We start from the raw sequence: 20,628 nt of genomic DNA, 5'->3' as shown, positions 1-20,628 counted from the left end.
AAAGGTGGTCAAAGAAAAAGTGTTAGGCGAAGCGCTACTGAGGCATCTCCGGGAGGAGGGTTGATGCATGTGGAGGCGTACCCCTTGTGGGAGGTGGCTCATGGGGGATATGTACATGTACCCTGGAGTAGGGGAGATTTGGCTGCCTTTACAAACTCATTTCCGAAGTTACGTGAGAGTCCGGTGGAATGGTACAAACAGGTAGAGAGGTTCGTTAAGATCTCGAAAGTATTGTGGATTGATCTTAATACTCTGTTTGACATTGTGGTTCCAGGGGACCTGTGGATAGCATGTAAGGTCAGTGTTGAGTGGCCCACAGTGGAGCCAGACCGAGACCCCGCCACAAATGGACCCTCACCCAGGGTGATGGTAAAGTATGAGCAAGTGATCACGTGGTTGAAAACTAAGGTACCACCACAGGACATCGACTGGGTGAAGATAGATCGAACTAGGCAGGAACCAAAGGAGACAGTTCACGAGTACTATGAGCGATTATTGCAGATATTTAAGCAGTACAGCGGATTGGATGTGATGGATCCAAGGGACATGGGACAGTTTGTATCTAAGTTTGTTCTAGGATTGAGACCCGATATTTGTCTCATGATACAACAACGTTTGATCTATTGGCAGAACAAGCCCCTAGATGAGATCTTGAGGTACGCCAGGTACTGCAGTGACGAGATAGACTCTAAGTCCAAGAAGCTCAAAGATAAGCTGATGCTAGTTCAAATGCAATCGGGAGGACAGGGTCAGTCAGGGGGTGGAACATTAGGAAGAAAATCAGGTGGTCAGAAAAGAGACAATGAAGACGGTACGAGACCGAGGATAGATCTGGCGACTCTGAAGAAGACGACTAAGTGTCATCAGTGTCACGAGATCGGACATTGGAGACGCGAGTGTCCCCATAACCCAGAAAATCAAGGACAAGAAGAGGAAGAGGAGGAGGTTCAGGCCCCTACAGTGCAGAAGGTAGCAATAGCGAAAGTTAAGACGACTAAAGGGGGGACTTCAGCTCCTAAAGTTCCGGTTCCCCAGCCACCGAAGATTCCGGCAGGGAACAAGGTTTACAAGCAGATGCCTTTCATAGTCAAAGGGGACGAGTGTTATTACTTTGACCCAGTGACGGGAAGACGCCTGAGTGGGGGGGAGGATTGTACCCTCGGGGCAGTTCTGGAGGTAGATCAAAGAGGACCATTCGTAGAGGCCGATGTGGATGGCCATCCCACCACCTTTCTGGTTGATACGGGTGCTACCCGGTCTACTGTACGATCTGCAGTGGTCCCTAACCTACCCCTTTCAGGACAGACTATCCAAGTTGTAGGTGTTGCAAACAGGAGAATGACGAATCCACTGACTGAGCCAGTCCCCGTGAAGATAGGAAGTTTTAGGGATAAGCACCAATTTGTAGTGTGTGATTCCAGTCCTGTGTGTCTGTTAGGGAGGGATCTCCTGTGTAAACTAATTGCACTATCTACTGTACCCCTAAGGGAGTGGAGTTGCAGACAAACAATGATGATGCTGCCTTTAAGGTTGCAAATGCGCATGTATGTATAGAACTGTATCCAGCCTTGACTGTGGAGGAACTCCCTTGGGATTTGCGAGAGACAGTTTCACAGGAAGTGTGGGACTTTACAGGAGAAGAGATCGGTCTGATTAAAGGAGTAGAGCCAATTAAGATTCAAGTGAAGCCGAATGTTGAGTTCCCAAGAACACCCCAATACAATCTGACTCCAGAAACGATTGCAGGGATAAAACCCGTGATCGAATCCATGATTAAACAGGGAATTCTGAAGGAAGTTATGGGCAGTCCATGCAACTCCCCGATCATGGGTTTGCAGAAGCCTAGCGGGAAGTTCAGGATTTACGAAAAGTGAACAACATAGTTGTTCCATGCTGTCCAGTGGTACCGAATCCATCAGTGATACTGTTTCAGATACCGTTCCAAGCTGAGTGGTTTACTGTGATTGACCTTTGTCAGGCTTTCTTCTCGATTCCATTGCAGGAGGAGAGCCAATATCTTTTTGCGTTTAAGCTGGAAAATCGAGTATTAACGTGGTGTCGTATTCCTCAGGGGTATACAGAGAGCCCATCAATCTTCAATCAGCTGCTTAAAAAGAATCTTGAAAATCTAGTACTGCCGCAGAGCTCTGTTCTCGTACAGTACATAGACGATCTCCTTGTTGCGTCAGAGACAGAAGATGCTTGTAGGATTGACACCATTGCCTTGTTGAACCATTTAGCAGAAAATGGACACAAGGTGTCCCCCAGCAAGTTACAGTATTGTTTGCCTGAAGTACAGTATCTGGGTCACAGGATAGAGAAGGGAAAGAGGAAAGCGTCGCCTGTCAGGATTGAGGCGATCATGAAAATGATGGTGCCTTCGACCCAGAGAGAGGTTAGGATGTTCTTGGGGATGGTTGGCTACTGTCGCCAGTGGATTGCCAACTTTTCGCTGAAAGAGAAACCATTGCAGAAACTGACGCACAAGGATGTAAGTGATCCGGTACCATGGGTCAAAGACTGTATGATGGCTTTTCTTGAGCTGCAAGAGGACTTGTGTCGCGCTCCGGCTCTGGGAATGCCTGATTACACCAAACCATTTTCATTGTTCTGTTGTGAGCAAGAGGGATGTGCTTTGGCAGTTTTAGCGCAAGATCATGGAGGTGTCCGTAGACCAGTTGCTTATTTTTCGGCTACCTTAGACCCAGTAGCCGCAGCGTTGCCCGGATGTCTCAAATCCGTTGCCGCAACAGGTGTCAGCATTGAAAGGTGTGAAAGCATTGTGATGGGTCATCCACTGACGGTACATGTTCCTCACTCAGTAGAATTGTTGATGACCAGGGCTAAGACACAGCACTTGACAAAGAATAGGCTCACACGCTACGAGCAGGTTATACTTGCTGCGGAGAATGTGACCCTTAAGAGGTGCTCGGTCTTAAATCCTGCTACCTTGATGCCATTACCAAATGTTTTAGACGATGATTGTGAAGACCATGATTGCCTTGATGTGACTGAATTGTGTACCAAGCCCAGACCGGATATTGTCGATGAGCCATTGGTAGACCCTGATGAAATTTTCTTTGTCGATGGTTCATGTGTAAGAGACAGCTGGTTGTGTCAAAGGAGAGTTGGATTTGTGGGTTTCGGCTGATGGGAGAGCTGTGTTGCCGAATGAGCTGGTGAGTCCGATGGCACGACAGATACATGGTCCTGCACATCTGGGAAGAGATGCGATGATGCGAGTGTTCAGACAAACGTGGTATAAGCCAAAATTTAGAACGGCTGCGGAAGCGGTATGTCAGAGGTGTGTTACATGTCAACAAATGAACGTTGGGAAAAGAACACCAGTCACACTGAGTCACATTGGGAGGTCCGGTGGACCCTTCAATAGGATGCAATTGGACTTCATTGAGATGCCGAGGTGTAACCGCCTCAGGTATGTCTTGGTGATCGTGTGTGTGTTTTCCAGGTGGGTTGAGGCATACCCAACATGTAGGTGCGATACGCTCACGGTAGCAAAGTTATTGTTGAGGGAGCTAGTGCCACGTTTCGGGGTTCCGACCTCTTTGGAATCAGACAGAGGGACGCATTTTAATAGCGAAATCGCGAGAATGCTCTGCTCTGCACTGAACATTGACCAGAGACTGCATTGTAGCTATCGACCAGAGGCTTCTGGCATAGTGGAGCAAGTAAATGGAACACTCAAGGCCCGAATGGCGAAAGTGTGCTCATCTACGTCCCTGAAATGGCCAGATGCTTTGCCGTTGGTGCTAATGAGTATGCTCAGTATACCAGACAGGAGAACAGGTCTCTCACCGCACGAAATATTGATGGGGAGGGCTATGAGGCTACCCTCTGTTCCTTCGACAGCCTTGCTGAATATCACAGATGATTTGATTCTTGACTACTGCAAGGGACTTTCTGATGTCATCCATTCTGTGTCTCTTCAGGTGCAGACTGCTGAAATCCCGGCTTCTAGAGACCTTTGTCACGACCTGTGTCCAGGTGACTGGGTCCTGGTGCGGAAGCACGTGAGGAAAAGCTGCCTGGATGTGCGCTGGCGAGGTCCGTTTTAGGTTATCCTGGTGACGAACACTGCTGTGAAGTGTGGAGGATTGCCGAACTGGATCCATGCTTCTCACACCCGACGAGTTCCAGCACCTCTGGAAGAAACAGCTCCTCTCGTAGATGAAAATCCAGCTGTGGAGGAAGATCCACTAGAGGGGACAAGTCAAGCTGTGGGGGTGTCTGAAGAAGCTGGTAGCTCATCTGATCGAGCTGAAGGAAATCACGACGACAGCGACTCTGAGTCTACCACTGAATGGGGAAGTTGCTGTGAAGGTGATTCGATCACAGAGCAAACTGAAAGTAGTGATGAGCAGGGTGTGCGAACGAGAAGCAGAAGAGTGAAAAGCGCAGAGACACGTTGGCCTGAGAGGCGGAAGCGATTGAACCTAAGATTGGCTTCCGAAAGAGATCTTGCCCCTGTTTCTGAAGATTCTGACCAAGGGGAAGGTGAACAGGAAATAGATCAAGGAGGTCCAAGAAGATCAAGGAGAGTGAGAGTGCCTTGTCGAAGATACGCCACTCCTGAGTGGACCTACCCTGTGACAGATGCCCGGTGTGCTGAGATCAGGGAGGGTGAGGGCTGTGACAGTGACTAGTATGAACCCAAATGTCAAGTTGGATGTGGTGTTGTTAGTACCAGGACTTGAGATCGAAGGAATACTAACACTCACAGTTCCTAATCCACCTTATCTAAGCAAGATACGTGATTTAATCCTGAATAGACTGATTTTTCCTACATTTGGCCCAGAAATACCATCTCACGAATCGATTGTGCTTCGCATGGAACTTTTGGAATACGTGCTAAGTGCAGTTGGAGCAAGTGTGATCATCGATTATTAAATACTTTTTGTAAATAGCTGTTGAACTAACCTAGAGCCGAGTGGAAGAAGAAGAAATTTAGGGACTTCCCACAGAGGACGGAGAAGGGTTAGGGTTGTCTGATGTTGATGTAAATAAAAGATCTAAAGACTACAAGTGGATTTCTGCTTCCATGTGTGGTTCGAGAACTTTCAAAAGCCAAGAAAGAGACTTTGTGTTGTTGCTGAGGACGAACTACACTGTTCTGAGACCATGGAGGCTGGAAACCCGACTCGTAGAGCTAAGGGCATTGTAGGCACACTTGTAGGAGGAGTTATACTTTTTATTTTCTTAGTAGTTATAGTTTCAGATTTAGTGCCACACGAGCAGGCAGTGGAGGTTGAGGGAACACCGACACCTACCACTCCTAGCAAGAAAGAGGTTAACGTAGGAGCTGAGAAAGCTTTGCTATTAGAAGAGAGCCGTAGGTTACATGTAGATCTGTCTAAAGGCAATTTTAAGCAGAATGCGTATGCAAAGTTGTTGTAGGAGTACATTGATGCGATGGATGCGAAAGACTGTTATGTGTGTATGCAGTTGCCGGCTTCAGTAGAAGAGGGTATTAAATACCATCACCTTACATTAACATATGGAATTTCATGTAGTTTGCTGCTTAGCATATTTTATGGGCGAAATCATTTTGAGTATTTCTTTTCGAATTATGATGCTGTGCTTCCAGAAGTCCCTGCTTATAAGCACCTGAATAAGTTTGATTATTATAAGTCAGAGGACAGACTTGGATATTTTTTCATTCCAACACAAGAGTTAGACACCACATATGCTCACCGACACAATTTGACATGTTTGTTATCAGAGACAGAGAAAAGGTTCATAGAACAAGTAGAGGACAGGTACGAAAAGCAGAAACGGTTGCGAGATTCAGGACAAGGTAAAGTTGATTGGACGGATGAGGAGAAGTTGCACAAGATAAAAGGGAGTTATGGTCCGATAGCTCTAGATGCGGTACAGAAAGGGAAGTTGTGCCTTCACAGACCACAAACGTATTATGAGAATGTGTATGTGGGTCATGCTACATATGAGCACACTTTCACATTGGAGTATTACACAAAGGATTTCTTGCAGAGCGTGGTGCAGGTGATTCCTACAGTGTATTTTGTCTGCGGAAAGAATGCGTATGTGCGATTGCCGGAGAAATGGCATGGGACTTGTTACCTAGCGATTATTTTTCCCAAGATATACCATACTGAGGATTTTGCTCTCTTGGAGGGAGGACATCAGACAAGAGTAAAGCGAGGGGAAAGTGCTGGTGCGATAATTGGAGATGTGTTTGGAGCAGCGATACCCATGTTGGGAGTGATTCTGAATTACGTGAAGATACGGCGATTGGCAACTGTGGTGGATGAACTGTCAATGAATACAGCTAAGTCATTAGTGCTGGTTGAGGGTGAGATGTTGTCGATAAGGACGATGGTTTTACAAAACCGTCTTGCCTTGGACGTCCTCCTAGCAAAAGAGGGAGGAGTCTGTAAACTTTTGAAGGTCCAGGAATGTTTCACGTATATTCCAGACCATTCTAAGGATCTGGAGAAATATATAAGTAACATTACTGCCATTCATTATGAAATTGAGGATTTGACGCAAGAGAACGTATGGGAGAAGGTTGGCAAAGGATTTGGAAAAGTTGGAAACTGGTTTGCAAACCTGGGAAAGAGTTTCCTTGGATTTGTACTGAAACCCCTCATCATAGTTGTGGCAGGTGTGATTGGGTTGTGGGGTTTGGTAAGAGTGTGCAAGTGGTATAGATCAACTAGGTTGGAGAGATCGATGAGAGCGTAAGAGCAAAGAATGGAGAGACTGCAGGACAGTCAATATCAGAGCTTGAGAGCGATGGAGATGTTCAAGCGAGGGAAAGTGGCGACAGGCTCTGTATAACTCGGTTCTTACCTTTAGGGATGGTGTGGTGATGGTGATGACACAGGTCATCAAAGGGGGGAACTGAGAGAGCGCAAAACCGAGTTAGAAATTGTAGGGGTGCATCATATTCACAAGTAGTCAGCATCCACATATATAGACGACTTACTAACTGTGTTCAATTATAATGTAGGGTTAAGAACTAATGTAGCTGGTATAGAATTACACTAAGAACTAATGTAATGTGCTTTAAAAATCGATAATGCTGTTTTAACCTAGAGATGCCGTTTGCTGTGGAGTATTTCACTAATAAGAGAGTGTTTAATAATTCACCATTGTGCTTTTATTCTTGCTTATTAAACTCACAGTTGTAACGTTAAAAGTGATTAAATGGCTTAGGTAGAGAATTGTACTTTGCATTAATGAATGGTGTTAAGGAACGTAAATGTATTGCTTATGTTAGCCTGTTGGTGCACATAAACGTGCAGAGGCCTATTTCATGGAAATTGTGTAGGCCTGATTTAAAATGCCTTGTTGCAGTAAATCGTAGAAATGTTTTTTGGAGAAAGCTGCCTCAGCTAAAGTCATTTGCAACATTCAGAATTTGTGAGCCGATTCACATGCTTTCCTTTGCAGGTGCAGAACTAAGTAGATTAGGTAGTAGAAGGGCCCATTGTGTATGAGAGTCAGGATGCTAGGCTCAGACGTGGAGGAGTAACTGAGGAATTCAAGAAAGCAACGTGAAGCGAAGAAGAGCCTGGGACCCAAGGACGTTTTAACGGGCAAGGATGGAGAGGTGCCATAGTGGAAAATTCTGGAAACCAACACCTTCTCGAGAGGCATACCTGAAGGCGTGTCGTTCGCATTGTGGGGTTTTGTATTCGGGACAGCACCCCGAGGGTGGAGGTAGAGCAGATGGGCTGAGCAGTCAGAGAGAGAGGTTGGTCAGGCAGAGAGTTAGCTATGACTGAGTAGCCTGAAGATTGAGCTTGGAGGAAAGTGAGTGAACTCTTTAAGAGTCACCACTGCTGACACCTTTTTCTGAATGGGATATTGTTAAGTAGGGATGTCATCTAGAGTACTGTAGGGACAGACTAACCTGGATTTTTTTCTTCCTTTTATAAATGCTTACTAAAACTCAGGTTATTGCAATTCTTGTTAGCCTGATGATTCTTGAACTAATTCTGGTATTATTTCTGAGTCACACTTGAAATAATGGGGCGACCTTTCACCCCATTTCCGGACACACAGCGATAATGGAAGCATTTCAATAATGCAACATTTTGAACCAAGTTCATTCCAATGTTTATTTAAAGTTCATCAAAGTTGTTCACGGTATCTAGGATTAATCCATAGTCACGTGCGAGGCGTTTTACTTTCATCACTGTAACCTCAAAAGCTACAGACATGCCGAGGCCTTAATCAGTAGCTAGGAGTGTATTCAAGTAATCTTCATAATTTCATCACGATAACCCAATGCATTTCGGGCCTTAACATGGCCCTTCGTCAGGGGTATTTCTACAATTAAAAAACAATGTTTTAATACAAGAAGGTGTATCTTTGTACAAGTTTTACCACATTTCAAAGCGCTTATTTCATTACCCATTCAACGTTTTCCCGCTAATCATGACCAAAAAAACGTCACTAAATTATTGATAAATGTCTAGGTTTCCCTCCCTTAATCATCCTCACTCTCGTAATGTATAGTACATCCCTGTGTGATTATCGTTAACATACAAGATACAATATAATACCTCTGTTTAATTTCGAAGCTAATTGTGTCTATTTCTATACAGGTGCACAGTCGGAGACTGTAATTCGGTTGTTTTTTGAGCAAAATCTTTTCCATCGCGTTCTTACCTTTACAAGCATCCATCTCATTCCCTCCCAGGTGGTTGACTAGCTGTGTTTCACCCGCAATTTACTGTTTAAATACCTACGTTCAAACTCCGCCCCAAAGTGGCTCTTCGTAAATCTATGTTTCCCACTGCTCTCAATCTGCGATATCCTGACTCTCTCACCAAATGCCCATCCTCATTTCGTTTGTTTATGTTCAATATTTAATATTTAAACTAGCTGAATACAAACAAAGGAGATCCTGTGTTATACGGTAAACCTGCATTCTTCCTAATGATATTGTACTACTATTCCCACCATGCATTACGTTCACTATCCTGAGTTGTCTGTGTCGTACCTAAACATCAATCTAGATTTCCCCGCCCACCCTGTTGGTCTAAACAACGTTGATTTGAAGGTATCGCATGTAGCGTGTTTTGCGGGTTTACCGTATAACACAGGATCTCCTTTGTTTGTATTCAGCTAGTTTAAATATTAAATATTGAACATAAACAAACGAAATGAGGATGGGCATTTGGTGAGAGAGTCAGGATATCGCAGATTGAGAGCAGTGGGAAACATAGATTTACGAAGAGCCACTTTGGGGCGGAGTTTGAACGTAGGTATTTAAACAGTAAATTGCGGGTGAAACACAGCTAGTCAACCACCTGGGAGGGAATGAGATGGATGCTTGTAAAGGTAAGAACGCGATGGAAAAGATTTTGCTCAAAAAACAACCGAATTACAGTCTCCGACTGTGCGCCTGTATAGAAATAGACACAATTAGCTTCGAAATTAAACAGAGGTATTATATTGTATCTTGTATGTTAACGATAATCGCACAGGGTTGTACTATACATTACGAGAGTGAGGATGATTAAGGGAGGGAAACCTAGACATTTATCAATAATTTAGTGACGGTTTTTTGGTCATGATTAGCGGGAAAACGTTGAATGGGTAATGAAATAAGCGCTTTGAAATGTGGTAAAACTTGTAAAAAAGATACACCTTCTTGTATTAAAACATTGTTTTTTAATTGTAGAAATACCCCTGACGAAGGGCCATGTTAAGGCCCGAAATGCATTGGGTTATCGTGATGAAATTATGAAGATTACTTGAATACACTCCTAGCTACTGATTAAGGCCTCGGCATGTCTGTAGCTTTTGAGGTTACAGTGATGAAAGTAAAACGCCTCGCACGTGACTATGGATTAATCCTAGATACCGTGAACAACTTTGATGAACTTTAAATAAACATTGGAATGAACTTGGTTCAAAATGTTGCATTATTGAAATGCTTCCATTATCGCTGTGCGTCCGGAAATGGGGTGAAAGGTCGCCCCATTATTTCAAGTGTGTTTCACAAGTACGTGGTTTTCGGCAGACCACGATTCTGGGCCAGCACGCAAATAAACACGAAAGCAACGAACTAGTGACTAAACCGGTGTGCACTCTGTCACTCCCCTTTTGGATTATTTCTGAGTCGTCAGAGATTTTTTCGTAGAAATATGTTTGTATTAGTTCCTGTTTATCTTTTGAATCTTTTACTGAGATGTTTATACATTCAGTTGTTTTTGGCTTTATAATAAATTTTTGAACTTAGTTCCTAGTCAGTGGTTCTTTGGGGGTACAAGGGGGAATTTGTTGAAATTGACTAATCATTGTTCACCTAGATTTCCTAATTCGCTCTATGACCGGTAAAAAGGTCGAGTTGACCTGTGTTCGGGATTCTGGAGAATAGTAAACCAACTCTAGAAATAAAATCCCGCCCTTCGAAACACAAACCTCAACAAATGCAAGATCAATTAAAATAATACAAGTAGAAAAAGAAAACATGCTGTCGCCTAAACATGGTAGGCAAAGGCTTGCAATAATGAAATTAAACATAGCAGCAGATATCCATCTTACTGAGGTATTGTAAAAAGTCTATCATTGCATTAAAATTCCAGCATGGCAGCAACATTTAGAACCAACGTGTTGGGACACCTTGGAATTGTAGAAAAATGATACACTATGGCAAAAGCATTCCATAATAGTCTTTGTTTAGAGGAGTAGCCACTTGGGATGCGGCACACTTCAAATGAAATGAGCAGCAAGCAAGTAAACCGTCAGCACTGCCTGGAGAGCTGTAATATCCTCTTGAAAAACATTAGAATGAAAAGATGAGAAGCAAAGAAATGAAAGGGAAACAATGGAAAGAGAAACTGAAGCACACTCATTTTCAGATGGATGAACACACGTGATCAGAAAATGCAGTCCTTCAAACTACCCCGTGCAGTATGCTGTCCTGGATGGAAGCAGAGTGTAAATGACAGATAGAACAATATGGACCTGATCTGACCCAAAGGCCCTCTCTTTATCTATATGGATATATATTTATATACATTGGTGGTCAGCAACATGGCTGAGTAGGACGTGTGCCTGCACAGCTCCGGCATACCTCATTGATCCTACTGATTTCAAGGTGGCCCGTAGTCCTGCAAACCTACGTTTCACCATCCACGGTGGTCCCTGATCCCCCCTGGCAGACTCAGTGGGTGGTCTGAGAGTTGGGAGAACCTGTTTTCTGCAGAGGAGAGGGCGAGCTCGGAGCCCCACCTCGTTGTGGGAGGGCCCCCCCACCCCTGAGAGATAAGGAGAGCGTCGGGGTCCCCGAGAGGCCGGGGTACGTTGGGAGGAGGCCAACATCAGAGCGGCCCAGCGGAAGGAGCGTGTGTGGCCTGCTTCAGCCTCCCTTTCCTGCCCCCGCCTCACTACACCTGAGGGGTGAAAGACTAGGCCAGGAGGAGGCCGCCAATCGACTCTGGGTGGCGGCGGAGGGCACGGCCCGGTCCGGAGTTTAAGCTTGCACCCCCACCAGGATACGGCGCCACAACAGGAGCATTGTGGGTCGCTAGAGGAGGATGGTAACAGCGAGAGGGCACTGGCGCAGCCTCTAGAACCGGGTCTCCAGCCCCTGTGTGGACTTCCTATAGTGGAGGGTGCAGGGCCAGTGCCATAGGATGCAGCTACAGTGAGCTCCGGGGGACCCTATGGAGACTGCCAGCTGAAGAGGCGAGACCCCCACCGGTGTCCAGTTCCACCCTCTGCACCCCTCGGTTGCCTGGCGGGAGATATGACGAGGGGCTTTCCTGGGTGACCAAGAGAGGGGACCGTGTGGTGACTGGTGTGAAGCTGAATTTGGAGGGCTGGCCTTAAGGGGGATTGCGAGGACAGTGAGAGACTGAAAGATCCTGAGGGATCCTTCTACAGGATAAGGGGTTACCTGAGTGTTATCAGAGGATAGAGCACCATGGGCAGGAAAGACAGATCCCAAACCCCCCCGACAGGGTACTTTGGACCGTTACACCACAGCGTCCCTCTCCCAGAGGTTGACTCCTCGGGAGCCCATGCAGACACGGCCCTACTGATCGGGGCCATACAGGCGTCACATGAAGACATACAGGCGTCACGCATAGCCCTGGAGAACAAGATCGTGGAGGTGGGCAGGGAAGTCACGCTCTTGTGGCAGGACTTTCGAAACTTGACGGAGCGAGTGAAGGAGGCTGAAACTAGACTGGGGGAAGCTGAAGACACTATCCAGGACTTGAGGAAGGGTATGGCAGAGCTTCAATCCTCGCATAAGCAGCTCCAGTGGAAGGTGGACGATGCAGAAAACGGAGCCAGGTGCAATACCCTCCGTTTTGTGGGCTTTAGGGAGGGAATTGAAGGGACCAATATGGCGGAGTTCCTGCACTTTCTCAAAGGATAAGTTCTCAACTTGTTTTGTGATAGAGCAGGCCCATCGGGCACTGCTGGCTAAGCCGCCGGTGGGTGCTAGGCCACGGCCAGTCATTGCCCACTTCCTGAATTTTTGGGATAGAGACATGATTTTAAGGGAAGCTAGAAAGATAGGGGAAATCCGCCTGGAGAACGCACAGATCATGATCTTTCTGGACTACAGCCAGGAAGTGAAGAAACAGAGGCGCTCCTTTGATGCGGTGAAGGCTAAATTGAGGGACCTCCACATTCAGTACATGCTCATATTTCCTGCAAAGTTAAAAGTAATCTATAAGGAGAGAACATACTTTTTTCAAAACCCGGAAGAGGCTTGGCAGTGGTTGGAGGAGCGCCCCCCTTTGACGAGGCATGCGTCAGGGGCTCAGAGGGTATCGGATGTGGGGAAACCGATCGCCAAAATCACAGAGACTGGGGCAGAAACGTGGAAGCCGAAACGCGGTGGTAACCACTTATACCGTAGAAGGATCCGTACGAAGGAGGAGGCGGAGCCCTGCCTCCCTTGACTCCAGTCGGCTGACTGGCTCCAGGTTCCACTGCCTTGCCAGGAAAGCACGGTCAGAGGGAGAGGGAGAGCCTGGCGGTACCTCCTCAGAGGGTGAAGACATGAAGGAGCAATCTCTGCATCCCCTAGTAGTGGCGATCAACGACATGGAGCAGGAGACTGCACAAGCGACGGGGACATCTCAGGGGGACCCCCTGGAGTCTAATTTGTGAAGATGGGACAGGTCGGACTGACCGAGTATTGACTCAGTGGCCGGGGAGCACGCAAGTTGGACAACCCCCTACAGTTTGCTTTGTTCTCTGTTCTAAATTCCTTTATTGTTCTTACCTGCTCGCAAGTATACCTGTGCAGGTTCCTTTGTTAAAGGTTTCAGAGTGGGTTTCTTGTCTTTTGGGGGAAAGATTGGGAGGGCGACAGACCTCCTTCACCCGGAAGGCCTAATCCCGGTCTCTGGATGGCGATGGGAATGGAGGGGAGAGGGGGATGGGGAGAGGGTTGTTACGGGGGGAGCCATTCTGTTTCCAGGGTGGGGAGGGGGTAGTTTTGGATGAGTCTACATTTTGGTTGGGGATGTTTGTTCAGTTTTTTAAGCATGTCATGGCTGGGACCGTCGTCCACGCCTGTGATCCCAGTGCCAACTCCTGCTGACATTGAAAGTTCTATGGTCTGAAGTCCTCTATATGGCTAGATCGTCACAGGACAGAGGCCCAGGTTAATAGTGGTGCTAAAATCCTTATTTGGAACGTGAATAGCTTGGGCAACAAGGTTAAGAGGGGGTTAGTACAAGCTTATGTGAAACGGATTTGGCCGGATATTGTCCTGCTGCAGGAGACGCACCTTCAGGGCACCAAGTGCGGCTTCTTGGCAAGGGGATCCTACAGGGTGCTAGCGCACGCGGGGTACACAATGGGCTCCAGGGGGGTTACCATCCTGATTAAGAAGACTCCTCCCTTCGTGGTCACGCAGACTTGGATGGACCCACTGGGGACTTATGTGGGGGTGCGGGGAACATGGGGACGACAGGAGCTTACGGTCATCTCCGTTTATGCACCACCAAAATTACAGGCCAGGACCCTGTCGGCATCACAGACATACTACTGAACACGTTGGATACCTTGCAGGTGGTGGGAGGGGATTTTAATGACGTTATGTCCTCTATACAGGATAGGTCGGGTGCAGACCTAGGGACACTACTCCGACCCTTTTGGCTAGAACCATCTGCACCCTTGGACTAGTGGATGTCTGGAGCTGGCTGCACCCGTATGTCAGCACCTTTTTGTATTTCTCAGGGGCCCATAAGGTGTACTACAGATTAGACTACATTTTTATGCTGAAACGGGCTCTATGTGTGGAGGACGCGGCAAAGTATCAAGCTAGAGGAATCTGGGACCACTCGTCTCTTCTGGTGCAGTTGGGGGGACGACGTGTGTTGGGGCGAGGAGCTGGCGGCTGTCTGCATGAAATCTGCAGAATAAAGATCTAGTGAAGGGTCTCAGAGCGGATGTGAAGGTATACTTAGCTGAAAACGTGGGTTCGTCAAGGGGTAGTCCTTTGGGAAGCCCTGAAGGCGGTTCTACGGGACAGGGTCCAGAATAGGCTAGCCTTTGATAAGAGGAAAGTACAGAAAGAGGTACAGACTTTAGAAACTCAGATATCGGACTTGGAACGAGACCATGTGGCCGACAAAGACCCTCAGACTCTAAGACGGCTTCTGGATAAGCAGCGACAATATAGGGATCTGGTGACGGGCGAGGCTAAAACGCAGGCGCTGGCGACTTTACATAGGCTGTATGATGTAGGGGATAAGGCGGGGAGACTCCTGGCGTGGTTGAGTAGGAAAGAGAGAGATGCCCGATGGGTCGAACAGGTGAGGGACGAGCAGGGGCAATTGCGGCGAACAGATATACAGATAGCTCAAACCTTTGCTGCCTATTATGGGGCTTTCTATGAGGCTAGGGACCTGGGTACACTTGACAACACAATGGGATATATGGCCCAAATTGACATCCCCGTTCTCTCTGATGATGACCAGCGGGACTTAGAGGGAGATACAACTATAGATGAGATTAAGGAGGCCTTGACCAAACTCCGTCCGGGAAAGTCCCCAGGCCCCAACAGGTTTCCTGTTGAATTCTTTAAAAAAACGGCGGATCTTCTTGCACGCCACCTCTTGGCACTGTTTGAGGGAGCAGCCCAGGAGAGCATTTTGCCGCCAGACTTACGTTTGGCCACAATTGTCCCAATTTATAAGTCAGGTAAACCCCCGAGGACTGCGTGTCATACCGCCCTATATCTCTCCTGAATGTGGAGGTTAAACTCCTGGCAACAATCTTAGCCCTCCAACTGCGGCGGGTGATTCCCGACGGGCTTTCTGCCGGATAGGGCAATTAGGTTGAATCTCAGGAGCACCCATAACTGGTTGATGGAGGTGCAAAGGTAGGACTCCCATTTGTTTTTATCCTTAGATGCTGAAAAGGCGTTTGACGCAACAGATTGGCCCTTCCTCGAAGGAGTGCTGTCCAGGTTTGGATATGGACCCAAGTTCAGGCAGTGGGTGCGGTTACTGCATACGGATCCAAGAGCCAGAGTTAAAGTCAACGGGGTGCTATCGGAGGATTTTCCCATAAGAAGGGGGACCAGACAGGGTTGTCCCCTGTCCCCGTAGCTCTTTGCCCTAACCATAGAAGTAGTGGTGTGCGAAATTAGGCAGAACAAGGATATTAGGGGATTCAGAATAGAACAGATGGACCCGCATGAGGAAAAAATATTTCTATATGCGGATGACGTCCTCTTGTATATCACTCATCCTGTTACCACAATCCCGGCGTTGTTCTCTACACTGAGCCGTTATGGCGTACATGCTGGCTATCAGATAAATTGGCTTAAGTCAATTTCATATGATCCCCGGGGGGGGGGGGGGGGGTGTGGGGGGGGTACTGGTCCTATTTGCCTGGGGCACTAAGAACTACAGACGAGGGATTTGTGTATCTGGGGGTGTATATGACCCTGGATAGAAGCCTCTCATACTAGAGGAACGTCAAGCGGGTGGATAATTTTGCCGAGGATGCTGCTAGGTGGAAGGCGCTCCCCCTCACGATCTTAGGCCGCGCTGCCATGTTTAAAATTATTACGCTGCAGAGGTTTGTGTACGCCTTTCAAAATTAATACTTCTCACTTCCTCGTCAGGTTTTCACCGATATAAACGCAGAGCTGAGATCTCTGCTATGGCTGGGGAAACAGTCCAGGGTAGCACTGGGAACTCTGCAAAGGAACTAGTATAACGGAGGGATTTCCCTGCCAAACATCGAAGCCTATTACTCGGCGCAACACCTCACCCCCATTAATGACTGGCTACATACCCCGGCAATACATCCCACGTACTGCCTAGAGAGGAGAACTAGGACGCGGCGCACCTGCCTACACTATGTATATGGGGGCAAGGGGAAAGAGCGACTGCACCCAGCTACTAAGGTTATGCTAGGGATACGGGAGAGGGCGACTAAAGCAATTGGCTGGCCTAATACACCGACGAAACAGACCCCAATATGGCATTGCGCTTGGCTGAAGGAGCCCAACAAGCTGCGTGGGTTCAAGAGATTGGATGAAATCGGTATCTCCGTACTGGGAGATCTGATGAAGAGGGTGGAACTAAAGTCCTTCCAGGTCCTGAGGGCGGAATTTGGGCTGCACCACACACAGTATTTTTAATATGCGCAGCTGCACATGTGTGGCGGGCGGAGGAGGCGCTGGCTGAGCCCTTACCAGAGTATGCACCGCTTGAGGGGCGACTGTTGCAGGAACACATCCCGTGTAAGGCAGTTTCCCTGACCAACAAAACATTGATCAATAATATACCGGATGGGCTGGTAAAGCTCAGAGAATCGTGGGAGCAAGATGTGGGGGAGATGGATACAGTGGATTGGGAGGCTGCCCTGATGCACCCGAGGGAAGTCGCCATCAAGTCCTGCCTGCGGCTTATCCAGTATAAAATCCTGCACAGGGTGCATTATGATAGGGTACGTTTACACCACATGGGGAGGGCTAGTGACACAAATTGCCTCAGATGTGGTCAGGAGAGGGGGACTTTTGACCATACTGTCTGGTTGTGCCCCATCATACAGATGTACTGGGCGGAGGTCCTGGGGGAGTTGGGGGAGGTCCTGGAAGTCACTCTGCCGCTAGATCCCAAATTGTCGCTGCTAAGCATAACAAATTATATTGACCTCAGTCGCCCACTCATGATCTTTATAGTTCTGGCTCTGGTGGTGGCTAAGAGGGATGTGGTGCGGGCGCTGGGGGCCCCTACCCCGCCGAGGTTGGATGAGTGGAGGAGGGGTATGGACCTATACATGGCAGCAGAGAGGGTCATGTTCAAGGCAAGGGGGTGCGCTAAGAAGTTTAATAGAGTATGGGGGAAATGGCGCAGTTACCATGGATTGGACGGGGGATTGTGAACAAGTGAGGGAGGGGTACTCGGCTGCTCTGGTTGGGAGCGGGGCTAACTTGGAATGTGTTTTAGCATCCTGGAGCTCTTGGGGAAGCAATGCACAGCCCGTTCCAGAAAAAGAAAGGGGTATGGTTTTGCGAGAGGGGGTGCGGGGGGATGAATGGTGGTGGCTGATGGTTTTCTGTGACATGCTTGTTGCGTTTATGTACTGTAAAACGCAAATAAAAATATTCCAAAATATATATATATATATTTATATACATTTATCTATGTATTATTTAATGATATTTTTATTACAATATCCTGACAGACAACAAAGAAGAGATTCTAACAAGAATTATTGTGGTGCATCTCCTCTTTCCCTAGAATTTCTCGGAGGCAGTAAACACCACCAAAATCCTTTCCTACAAAGGTAATCTGCGACACTTCATATAAAAAAATACCTATGTGTAGGCTGTATACAGAGAAATACCAACTCAGCTTAAATGGCTTATGGACTGCAAAGTATGCTTTCACAAGTAATATGCCAGACTTACGGTGCATATCATAACTTTTCATAAGAGAAAGATCAGACCTATTGCATCTTAAATATTTTTCCTAATGAACCAATCAGGCTGCCACCTGTTATCCTTGGCGTGTCACTGTGACAAACTGAGGCCTCCTGTAAAGAGTTTAAGCTTTCCCACAAAACATCAATCAGTTACACAGTCATTAACTGCATACATAGCATATAAAATTAGAGTTGGCAAAGCAAAAAACTATCTCTCCCAAGAGGGCCCAACAAGGATTTTGAGAGTGGAAATCTTCTACACCCACAGTTTGTCAGAGGGGGTAACCAACACTAAAACCCTTGCCTACGGCAGTAATCTTTGAGATTCCATGTAATAAAATACCTATCCGAAGGCTTTATTACAGTTTAATAATAATCTACCATTAAATGGTTATTGACTAACATATGCTTTTCACAATCAGTATATAGGGCCTACTGCCTTTATCAAAACTTGCATTATAAACAATGAGACCTGTAACCTTTATCATTGTCTTGTCAAATAAACCAACTCTCCTTGTGTTGATCATAGAGGCCTTCCCACAAGGCAACTATCAGGTATACTGCAATAAAATTACAAACATATATCAAAGACAGTTGTCAAAACAATATAACATTGGTACTGATAGAGCCTAATAAGGATTAATATAGTACAAATCATCTACCTCCTTGGTTTGCACAGGTGGGTCATCAAGACCAAAGCCATGGTCTACTACATGAATCCTTGAGGTCCCAAGTAGCAAAATACCAGCCGACAGCCTTTAGCACAGTGTAAAACAATCCGCCCATAAAGCCTATTGTTTTTAACACATGCTTTTCAGAATAAGTGAGGCCTACTTGCTTTGTCAATACTTTTCATTATAAACAGATTACACCTAAGGAAACTGACAAAACTTTTCCAGTGAACCAATAGTGCTTATCAATGGCTTGACACTACATACAACATAGACCTGCTGAGGTTTGCATACAGTGATAACTATTAAGCATATGAATATATCGAAAATTACAGTTGGCAAAACAATTTAAATCACCTCTAAATAGGACCGGACGAGAATCCTCACAGTAAAGATCTACTCCTGTGCTTAGTCAAAGGGGTTGACTAACACCAAAACCCTTGCCTACAACGGTAATCTGTGAAATTACATGTAACAAAATACCTGCTTCAAGGCTTTGGCGCAGTGTAATACCAATCCATCCTCAAAAGCATTTTGTCGTTAACACATGCATCTCAGAATAATTTGGTCAGGACTCCTGGCTTTGTCATAACGTTTCATAATAAATAGATCAAACCTAGGAAAACTGGAATGGCGTTGCCCAATGAACTAATGAAGCATTTACCATTGGCTTTACATCCCACCCAGCACAGGCTTTATTAAAGAGCAAATAAACTGTAATGTTATAATATGCATGGTAGCTGACAAGCTCATAGAAACAATACAGCTTGCAAAGCAATATACACCCCCTCTTAACAGCGCCTAACAAGAATCATCACAAAGAAAACATCCAGGGCTTGTCAAAGTTGGTGTCCAATGCATACTATGAGATTGATTACATGTAACAAAATACCCGTCCATAGCCTGAAACACAATGTGATAACCACCAACTGGTAAAGGCTTATTGGCTTTAACAAATGCTTTTCACAGTTAATAAGGAAGACTGTCTGCTTAAGTCATAAGGTTTATGAATAAGTCGACTGTACCTATGTCATCAGCCATAATGGTTTCCAGTGCGCAAATCAGGCCTATAGCTTAGAGCCAAAATCCGACAGACGAGCCCCAATTGGGTTCCTTAAGTTCCGGTTCAGGGAGGGTCTGGGTTGGTAGTTCAGGCTAGACTGTTCCTACTGGAGAAGGACCAAGGTTGATTTACAGATAGCTAGGTCTCATCTGAGGTGGCATGGTGAGCAAAATAATGAGGGCCTGGAATGCTCCTCAGGAATAACCAGTGGCTGAGATTAATTCAATCATTCTACCTATTGCTGTTTTATTTACTTTAATGTCACACTCTGGTAAGCTGAAACATTCCCTGTAACAATATACCTGTAATTAGGCTTTACTATAGAGTAATAATGCATACTTAAAATATATTGACTTTTACACACTAAATACGTCAAGCCTAGTGCCTTTGTCCTAACATTTCATAATAAACAGATCAATGCAAAAAGTGCAGTACATGCAGTCTCTCTAGTGGAAGCTCACACATTTGGCCCAATCAGATACTGTACTTGGGAAAAACTAATGTGGATGGAGCCTAAGCACCTCTCGCAGTCGTACTGGGAAGGCTCTATTTTGACAAAAACATAAGGCCAGGTGACAGTTGCACTTCATGACAGACCTAAAATCAATGTAGATTTGTGCTACCCTGAACATCCATACTTCTCTCAAACACAAAGATGCACCCCGAAATCCAAAGTTAATGATGCAAAGGGGAGGGTGTTGGGACTGCAATACGCTCCTCATTACATCCCTTTTATCATTTGTACTGCCAGAAAAAACAGTGTAAATGATTTAGTTATCTAAGACACTTTAACAGCATCACAGTGTCTTGTATGCGTGTGTCCTCCTGAAAGTTCAAGCTCAGGCAGGCTACTGCTGCTGGCTAAGGCAGGTTGATAAATAAGCAAAATAATCACATCTGTGTGGAGAGGAAGCACTTTTTCTATGCAAGGATATACTTTCTGCCCAACCAAAATATGTATTCTTGGCTATCAGCATGTGG

The 20,628-nt window shown here is 46.2% G+C and overlaps 1 protein-coding gene across 1 annotated transcript in view; it reads right to left on the bottom strand.

The window, feature by feature from the left end:
- ITGB5 (integrin subunit beta 5) overlaps positions 1-20,628 on the bottom strand; it is a 658,371-nt gene that overhangs the window by 44,117 nt on the left and 593,626 nt on the right. The gene's annotated exons all lie outside the window — the stretch shown is intronic.

Source organism: Lissotriton vulgaris, chromosome 2_1, assembly GCF_964263255.1.
Source record: "Lissotriton vulgaris chromosome 2_1, aLisVul1.2, whole genome shotgun sequence".
NCBI classification, from domain to species: domain Eukaryota; kingdom Metazoa; phylum Chordata; class Amphibia; order Caudata; family Salamandridae; genus Lissotriton; species Lissotriton vulgaris.
The sequence above is the reverse complement of the archived record's forward strand: the minus strand, read 5'-3'. Positions and strand labels throughout refer to the sequence as shown.